Source organism: Macadamia integrifolia, chromosome 11 (genome assembly GCF_013358625.1).
Source record: "Macadamia integrifolia cultivar HAES 741 chromosome 11, SCU_Mint_v3, whole genome shotgun sequence".
Classification (NCBI taxonomy): Eukaryota; Viridiplantae; Streptophyta; class Magnoliopsida; order Proteales; family Proteaceae; genus Macadamia; species Macadamia integrifolia.
This window is the reverse complement of record NC_056567.1, coordinates 22,706,397-22,715,860: the sequence shown is the minus strand read 5'-3', so window position 1 is coordinate 22,715,860 and position 9,464 is coordinate 22,706,397. Positions and strand designations below refer to the sequence as shown.

At 37.0% G+C, this 9,464-nt stretch overlaps 1 long non-coding RNA gene across 2 annotated transcripts; it reads left to right on the top strand.

Annotated features, from left to right (window-relative positions):
* The first annotated feature begins 1,543 nt into the window (after positions 1–1,543).
* On the top strand, positions 1,544–4,401 carry LOC122092791. Of its 2 annotated transcripts, none has more exons than XR_006144312.1 (3): positions 1,544–1,748; positions 1,846–1,928; positions 3,410–4,401. It is a non-coding gene; the product is annotated as an uncharacterized LOC122092791 (long non-coding RNA). The 2 variants fall into 2 exon arrangements; XR_006144313.1 differs by lacking the exon at positions 3,410–4,401 and adding an exon at positions 2,855–2,957.
* Positions 4,402–9,464: the final 5,063 nt, after the last annotated feature.

The window sequence follows — 9,464 nt, the reverse complement described above, 5'->3', positions numbered from 1 at the left end:
GGCTAAGTATGTACAAGTAGGTGCATGTACCAGCATGCAGCAGGTGTATGTATTAAAATATTGCCTAATTTATTATCTTCTTCGACTCCGGGACACTTTGGAACTGGGACAATTCAGGAAGTGCTCCTCCCCATCTCGTGAGATTATCTGCATTGAGCGGGTTCTTGGCATAGTCCGCCTCCTCTATCCTTCAAGCATGCTCGAATAACACAAGTCGATCAAAATTGTTCTGAGGCATTTCCATATCCATCCCTATATATGGACAATGGCTCAGAGGAAATGCAAAGGGCAGGGAGGGCGAAGGCGCCCACCTTTGGCTTGGGATCTACGTCTACCTTAATCAGTAACCACCACCAGTCCACCACTATCACCAAATGCTCACTCTCTTTCTTTGATCTCAGCTAACTAACCTGCACCTTGTGATCACATCTTCCTCTCTCTCTCTCTCTCTCTCTCTCTCTCTCTCTCTCTCTCTTTTGAGAGGTAGCGACCACTTCCAATTCTGGGTTCTCGTTTCCCTTCATCATTTTTTGTCTGTATAAGTCCTCTCCCATTCTTCTGAGATTCCTGTGTTTCTCTCGATCTTTAGTTCTTGGTTGGAACATACAAGGCGACCATCTTCGATTTCAGGTAAATTTCCTGGTTCTCTAATGATTCTCGTTGATTTTCAGTTTCTGTCAAGGTTTTCGGGGAGGTGTGGAGAGAAGGAGATAAGGAGAATGAAAGGTTAAAATGGAAAAGAGGGGTATTTTTGGGATAATGAAAATGAGTAAAAGCGTCATTTCATAGTATTTCTTAACAGTAACTGACGGTAGGGGGTCTGAGTATAATTTGGTGAAACAGAGGGGGTGTTCTTATAATTGTGGCATTCTCCAGGGGGTGACACGGTAAATTTCCCTAATAATAATAATAGTAGTAGTAGTAGCCCTGCGCTAACGCAGGGTCAATGACAGTGCACACAAAAGCATCTATAGGGCGAAGATTTTCACCTTTCATGAGGGTCGGGGCGGTCATTTCACCCCCTTTGCTTTTGGTCACAAGGCCATGCCACCTTCTAGGTTTTTCCCCTCTTATGTTTATGGGAAAAGTATATCTAAGCCTATAGCGAATTGTACGTCCAGAAACATTTGAATTTTTTAATTTTTTACTTTATAGAGAGAAAAAATAAATAAAAAACCCTATGTGTTAAGGGTTAGAATGTGCTTTAGGCCCAGAGAACCTTTGCCTTATTTTTATTATCATAAAAACTTATAAACAACCTCTTCTGCGAAGCAGGGGGTAAGGATACGTACACACTTGCCCCTCCCAGACCTTGCAGTAGCAGGAGTCTCGTGCATTGGGTTACTCTTTTTTTTCTTAATAAAGTGATTCTATTCTTAAATCTTAAAATTGAACTACCAAAATAAATTTCTTGTTGCTGAAATATTTTTAATTGATACAACCAAACAATTTCAAATTCTTGACCAAAAAATTATTTACTGCTTTAATTTTAAGAAATCAATCTGAAATAGAATTAGAATTCCAACAGAGAGCGCCTAAACGGTTTAATTCGATCGGTTTCGGTTCAAAAGTAACACTAGATTTTGGAAGAACTGAATTCGAATGCGCTGGTACTGCAGTGGGCTGATTTTCTGTTTTCCAAGCTACTCTCTCACTGTGTCTGCGAGTCTCCGATCTCTCAAAACCCTTTTACACTCCTGTGTGCAGCAGATCGCAAGAAACCTTAGGGTCAGTGACCTCTCAATTCGGTACTCTCTTTCTCTCTCTGAGTATGTGCCTTTCTATTGTATTTCCATGATCTATCAGTCTCTCTTAATATGATTTCTTTTTCATGATTCCCTTTAGGTTTCAAAAGAAGGTAGCCTAAGGTTCTGGCGTCTTATATCGTCCCCATTCAAGAGCTATAGACTCTTCAAGTGAGCAAAACGGTAGATTTTATGTTCTATCTGTTCCATTTTCTGTTAATCTGGGAATTCTTAGCCAATGCTTTCAGGGTTTCTTCCCCCTCTTAGCATGGAAGTGATTCCGTCTTTTTCCTTATTAAATTTGTGGACTAATGGTAGTTTATTCATCCAAAAAAAAAAATTTTGTGGAGTAATCCTTTTTTTTTTTTCCTTAAATTCAATTGGATTAAAGTTTTAATGTTAATAAATGCTACCTTCCCAATTTGGGGGCTCATATACGATACTAGGGAAAGTTGAGCTTGTGACTTGTGGCTTCAGAATATAATGGTGCTCTTACTAGTGAAAAGTGGTAATATGAATCAACTTATTTTCTGACTTTGTACAGCCAGAATTCATTCAAACTATTTGATCGTACAGTCTATTATCTCTATATTATCGATAAGATGTAAATATTGACAATACTAGGATAGATGGGTGATCATCTGCAGACAATACTAATTAGGACATAGAATGTCCAAAAACAAAATGACCTTGAATTCTTGAAGAGATATAGGAAGCTGCATCACAATGTACGTCATAGCAAAACTTTACAGTTTGTGAATTTTATTTTGTTTTGTAAGAAAAGCTTCATTATTTTTGAAAAGATAATTCCATAAAATTTTCTGTCATTTATTAGGTAAAGTCCATTTTAATGGCCCGAGTCCATCTTCATTGTGGCATGTGGAAAGATGATGTGGCAATTTTGACCATTGGATAGCTAGTACATGGTCTGGATTCGCCACATGTCAAATTTAAGATCCTAATTTAATCAGATACACTACCGTGTACTGGCATGCGTACCATATACGTCCATGCATGCCTACGGTTGTCTGAGTCTGACCACTAATGTTCACTATCTCATTGTCCTGAGTTGCAATCCTCAAATTTGCCACTTGACAAACTTTGTCTAGGCTGAATTTTACATGTGAACAAGGGATCTTGGGGTCTACATGTCCACACAATTTGGGCCCCATCTGATCTGCTATTTGAGCTGCTTGGATAAGCTTATCAAGGTATGTCATTCAGGAATTTACTCTTTTATAAATACCTGTACAAAATATGGAACTTATTGAAATTTTTATTTCTTTTGTGTAAAGAGAACTAAAAGTGATATTGTGTCACTTAGTGGTTCTTTGGCAAGTTAAAATTCCCATTTGTACCATTTTGTAACTTAAAAAAGAAATCAGTATGATTTTTTTTGATTAAAATTGTTGGAACTAGAAAGAGTAAATATTTTATTTTTATTGCTGAGGAAAAATTAAGTCCATTGACCCATTTGTCTGCATAAATTCCAAATGGAAATGCAATCTTTCTAGATCTTTCTGAACTAAAAAGGTAATTATATTCTTTAGCAATTGACACATGGGATAGATAAAAAAGAATAGTTCATCTAATATGGGAATGAGAGTCCTCTTTCTGAACGGAAAAGAGATTTGAATTGATTATGTTTATCTTTCATTTTGCAGTGAAAAGGAAGCATAGTCTTCATTACCTCTTGGTGAAGCACCTGCATTGCAACCTCTACTGCCTCTACTAGCCCTTTTGTATTTATCCCACATTTCCATCGTGCTATGCTATCAGGAATTGAAGATTCTCCTGCAGACTTTGCTTTCTTCTACGAACGCTACCTCTTCTACAGCCTTCTGAACAGTTGATAAACCAATCACCGTGTCTGAAGATGATAGAAATTCTCAATCTAATGCTCTGCACCGACTTCTATTTTTGTGAATCCATTCAATAGCTTCAAAGCCTAGACCCATAAACCCATAAAATTCCTAACTGATTGCTGTTAAAATAGAATTTTCTGCGTCACAGTAGCCATGACCAAAATTTTCCATCAAACTTGAATGCTCAACTCAGCCTTATCTCTATTTAATGGGGTCGGCTACATGGATACTTTCCTGCCAATCAGTTCTATTCAAAACCATACTTGTTACAAGGCCTAATTATGCATGTTTTATCTTTGGGCTTGAGTATGTACTAGTAAGATGCATTTATAATAAAAATTCCTCAAATCAGTTAAAATATGAGTAGATAAAAATCAAGAAATTGGGACTTGACACTTCTTGTTCCCATGAAAATCTTAGCAAAATTAATAGCAACCGCTTACACCTGTTCATTCAATGCTTAGGTTCACGGGTTTTCTTCAAGTTCTCTCATATACAGTCAATAATAACTCAGTTCATTAATGTTTTTCTTGTTTGATTCCAACTCCTCAAGCCTCGTCAAAGATTGTGGTGAAAAGGAGAAGTGGGAAAAAACCATGATCAGAGTAGGGAAGATCAAGCAGTAGTCCAATGTCCTTGAAAAACCCCTTAGCAAGGGCAAACAAGAAGTAGCCTTTTCATTTTCTTCTCTGCAATATATGCATAGTTTTTAAGGCACTGGTAAGGCGACGCCTTAGCAGCGCCTTGGCACTGATGCGGTCTAGAGATGGTAAGGCAGTGCTCCGCCTTATGTGAAGTGGCGCCTTATGGGTTTTTTTTTTTAACACATTTTAAAATTACTTGATGAAGATTCCAAATATAGATTTTTTTATTGGTGGGTGTATAGTTTTGTTAACACTTGAGATGTATGGGATCAGCTTTACTCCACCAAAAATAATCAAAACAAACAAAATAAAAACCCAATTCACAAACAGGGTTTGGATTTTGTCAAGGGTTTTAAGAAAGGGTTTTGAGAATGACTCAAGGAACAAGGAAGAACCACTGATCCAAGCAACCATTTTGCTCTGGCAGCGGTGAGCTTCATTCATCTTTGACAGGAGTAGAAATATAGTGGATGACCTTAGGGCTTAGGCACTCATTTTGGCATCATAGAGGTAAGTATAATAAATACTTGTATTTTTTGTGTCTTCTTTTCTTTATATTTATAATTTTGTTTCATAATTATATATTTATATTATATGTTAATATGATTGATGATTACTGATTGATGAAGATGAACTTAGTTTATTCACTTTATTGATTTGTTTTCTTGATGAATATCTTACATTGGTATAAATATGAACCTTTAATATTTATTTAACATATGAGTAATAAGATTCAACTAGGATTTGAGCCAAATAGATTGGTTCTATAAAAAAAATTACACTGGAACGCTTTAGTCGATAAGGCGACGCTTTATGCCCGCCTTATCACTAAGGCGCTCCGAAAGACCCTCAAACGCCTCCGTTGCCTTACCGCCTTAAAAACTATGAATATATGTTTCTCTCTTTTTGTTTCTCTATATTGACTATGAAATTCGCCCTTTCGACTGTTGGCTGCCCTTATGTTAAGATCCAACTTGATCTCAATTTGGATTTTATAGGTTCAATTGTGATGCTTTCTTGTGATTCATGGTATAAATTATGTGATTTTAGTGATGTTAGTGTTATAGCCAGATTTCTTTAATTTTTGGGGACGGAAATTTGGATGTTCATGTGGTGGATTGTTTGATTAGTAAATTGGTTGCAGGTCAGTCTGAGTGTGTTTGCCTTCTTGTTTTCGGAGGTTGTGTACTACAATCAGACTCAAGTTGACAACATTTCTGAGTTAGAGGGAAGGTGACTAATGTAGACTAGGATAGGTGAACTAACTAAGCCTCAACTGCAGGAACTTTTAATCAAAGAACAACCAAGCATCTTCTAAATAAATCAAGCACCGTATGGTAGTAAAAACTGAGATAACAGAATATGACACTTGCAATCGATTTCAACAACTTAGAAATTCTGAATCAAAGGGCCTTGTAAATAAACTTGAGAATAAGAAGAAAAATAGTTGAAGAGACCTCTTGGACTTCACGCCGTAAATAGTCAATTGGATCAAACACCAATTCCTTCAACCTTGATCGAACACAAGCCACCACCTTGATCACACACAAAGCAAACTTAGAAGAGCAACAACAACATAGCTTTTTGATGCAGCACCAACAAGGGTCTACAAGAGAAGGACCAAGACCAAAGTCGACCCAAGTGGCTGACCCTCGATTTGGGCTAGTGATGGGGAATAATAATTTCTAATATTAGTCATATTTAGTTTCTATTTTCAGTCTGAAATTAGTTTCTAATTTCTGTTCTAAGTTAGGTTCTAATTTCATAAATTACAATTTCCCAGTTTTAGTAACTACATGTTGGTAGTTTATTCAGTCAATAATTAGAAGCTTAGAGTTTCTATTATTTGTAATCTTCCCCATCATTAATATAAATAAAGAGAAGGGCAGCAACATAGCCCACGATTTTGATTATTAAGAAAACAACTCTCTTGTTGTTGCCGTTGGGTATCCATGGCTGTTTCCTTGTGTTTGATCGAGGAAGAAGGACTTAGTGTGCAATCCAAGTGACTCATTGTGGCGTGAAATCCAGGAGGATTCTGCAAGTATTTTCTTATTGCTCTTTAATTATTCTCAAGCTTTGTTTTCAAGGATCTGCTAATGCTAATCGGAACAGGTATGTTATTTTTTCAAATCTGCCCAGAAAATCCTTTTTTCTGTACAATCGGTTCTTGGAATTTGTAGCAGTTATAGTCCTCTGTGGGGCTACAATTTTGATCAAAGCTTCTTCAGTATCCAAGGAGGACTCGACTCAAGTTAGGTCTGGTTCTGACCAGCCGATTGAAGTTCTATAAAATCTCTGTTTTTTTGTCTTCTAGTGATCTGTTTTGGACAGAATTGAAATCGATTGATCTGGGATGATTTCTGCTGTGATTTTTGGATTCTGAATCCTTAATTACAAATTGTTTTATACTGTTTTGAACTGTTATCAGTCCTTGAAATATCTCTGTCCATCTGGTACTGTTTAGTCCTAGATATTGCTGGTTTTTCCAAGATCAATAGCGGTTGTTTGCTTTGTTTCTGTTGGTCTGATTTAATTGGTTTATTTTAGTGGAAATCTGGTTGTTCTTTGGTTTATAAGATCCTGTAGTCTTGGGTCTGGTTTGGTTGTCAATTCTAGTCCTACATTACTTTTTCATTCATAAAATTGTCTAAGTTTTAGGAGCCTCCTCCTCTTTATTTATAATATTGATGGAGGATGGAATTACAAAATAGAAGGTTCCTCAAAAAGGAAACCAAATATTCTCCTAATACAATAGTTACTAAAAACTGAAATTAGAAACTAGTTGAAAAAGGAAACTAACTACTAATGACTTGACTCAATTAATAACTTGACTCCTAAGGAAACAAATATAACTTAAATCAAACCCAACTAAAAAGGAAACTAATGAAAAATGGAAACTAACTAGTGATCCAGTACCAAGGGTTTACACAAGGTCGACCCAAGTGGCTGACTGGGTCGACCCAGATCTGGTCCAAGTCAGCCCACGATTTGGGCCGTTGATGGGGTTACTAATTAGTCATTTAGTTAGTAATTTAGTTTCTACTTTGAAGTCTTAAATTAGTTTCTAATTTTCAGTCATAAGTTAGTTTCTATTTCCAGTTTAGCAACTAAAGAACTTTCTATTTTGTAAGTTTCTATTTTCAGTTTTAGTAACTAGTTGAGTTTCTAATTTTTATTTTTCTATTTCAGTTTTTGGAAACTAAAGTTAGTTTCTATTTTATGTAATCCCTATCACTATTATAAATAAAGATGATGGCTCTTTTAATGAGCCACGATTTGATAAAATACATGGCTGCTACTGCTACTTTCTCTGCAAGAGAACTTCTGTGTGTCTGATCACAGTGATGGGTTGGTGTTCGATCCAACGACTCTTTGCGGCGTGAAGTCCAAGAGGTCTCTTCAACTATTCTATCAATCTTCCTCAATTTCTCTAGAGTATTCAAGGTGATTTAAAGGCTATACTACTGTTACACAGATCAGGTATTTACCTTTCAATTTCTGCCCAGAAATCCTTCTAAAAGTCTCAATTGGTTACTTGATCTCTGTACTACCTGCAGCCTTCAGATTAGGCTGACACTTTGATCGAGTCTTCCTTCCTATTAGTGTGAAACTCGATCCAAACCTGGGCTAGATATGAGCTATCAATTGCAAGTTATCAAAAATCACCTTATTTTTGTCCTGTAGTGATTTTACTAGGACAAAACCTGGTTCGATTGTTGGACAGTCTTATTCTGTTTTCTGTTATGTCTAATATTGATTTGGGTCTGTTATCATCCTAATACTACTGCTGATTTATTCCTATTTGGTCACTACTGATCTGTTCTAAGTATTATTTGATATTTTGACCTAATCGGTTCTGTTTTCTGAGATCGATGGATACATCTGACTGTTCCTGAATTTTGTGGATGTTTGTTCACAATTGATGATCTGTTGTGACCCTATTCCTATATCTGATTTAGTCCTTTAATCTGGGCTATATTCTGATCTCATAAATTCCAGTTTCTGGATTCAAAATTTTGATTTTCAAAAATCTGTTTCTTCCTTAATTCTGATCTATTATATTGCTGCCTTACTTTGGCTATTCTTGGTTGTTCTTAGTTTAAAAGTTCCTGCAGTCTTGGGTCTGGTTTGGTTTTCCAAATCCATTCCTACATTAAGTGGTATCAGAGCATGGCTGAGAACAATACCCCCACCTTAGCTTCTATTATGGAGTTGATACAGAATATGAGAGCTGAACTAAAGTCTGAATTGAAGGCTGAATTGGATACCGGATTGTTGAATGAAGAGACCCCACCCCAACAGCCTACTGGCAGTTCACGTACAACACCCAAAGTAGACACTTCATTGAATGTAGTTGCTCAGTTGACTAACAGGAGAGCAAACCCTAATCTGAGAGCACCACAAAGGGTTCCGGTAACACAACCTACTTTTGAAGAGCATGTAAGAGGATATTTTGAGATTGAGCGTCCCATGCCACAGAGGTATTCTGGAGATTCACAGAAGGTCAAGCTCGATCTGAGGGAGTTTGATGGGAGACATGACCCCCAATTGTTCTATGATTGAGTAGCTGCTCTAGATGATTATTTTGATTATTATGACTTGCCTGAGGAACGGAAGATGAAACTAGCTCATGCCAAGCTAGTTGAGGCTGCCCGTGATTGGTGGAGAACCTATGAGTATGAACTGGAGGACCGTGGTAGAGAACCTACTACATGGGAAGAGATGAAGCAAGAACTATCTGATAAGTACTTGCCACGTAATTTCCGAGCTCGTATACAAGACCAACTGAGCTTTCTTCGTCAGGGAAATATGACTGTGGTGGAGTATATGAATAAGTTTGATGCACTTTATTCTCGCACAGCCATTAGGAAGAATGAGAGGCAATTACTTTCTTAGCTTCAACTGGGATTACGAGCTGAAATTAATAGAAGAATTGGTGTTGCTGATGTGTATACAGTGAGAGATTGCTTTGACAAGGCTTTTCGAGTAGAGGAACTTATGGCACAGCCAGGTAGAAGGTTTGGTTACCAAGCTAAGGAGGTTAAGAAAATTTTTTCAGCCACTAAACCTAACACTTTAGCACCCCCAAGAGTCACAACTCCTCTATGTGAAGTGAAGATACCTCTATTCAAACCAAAAGAACTTGAAGTCAAGGTTCACATTGAAGAGATGATTCTTGAAACTTCAAAAACAGACGGTCAAGAGAC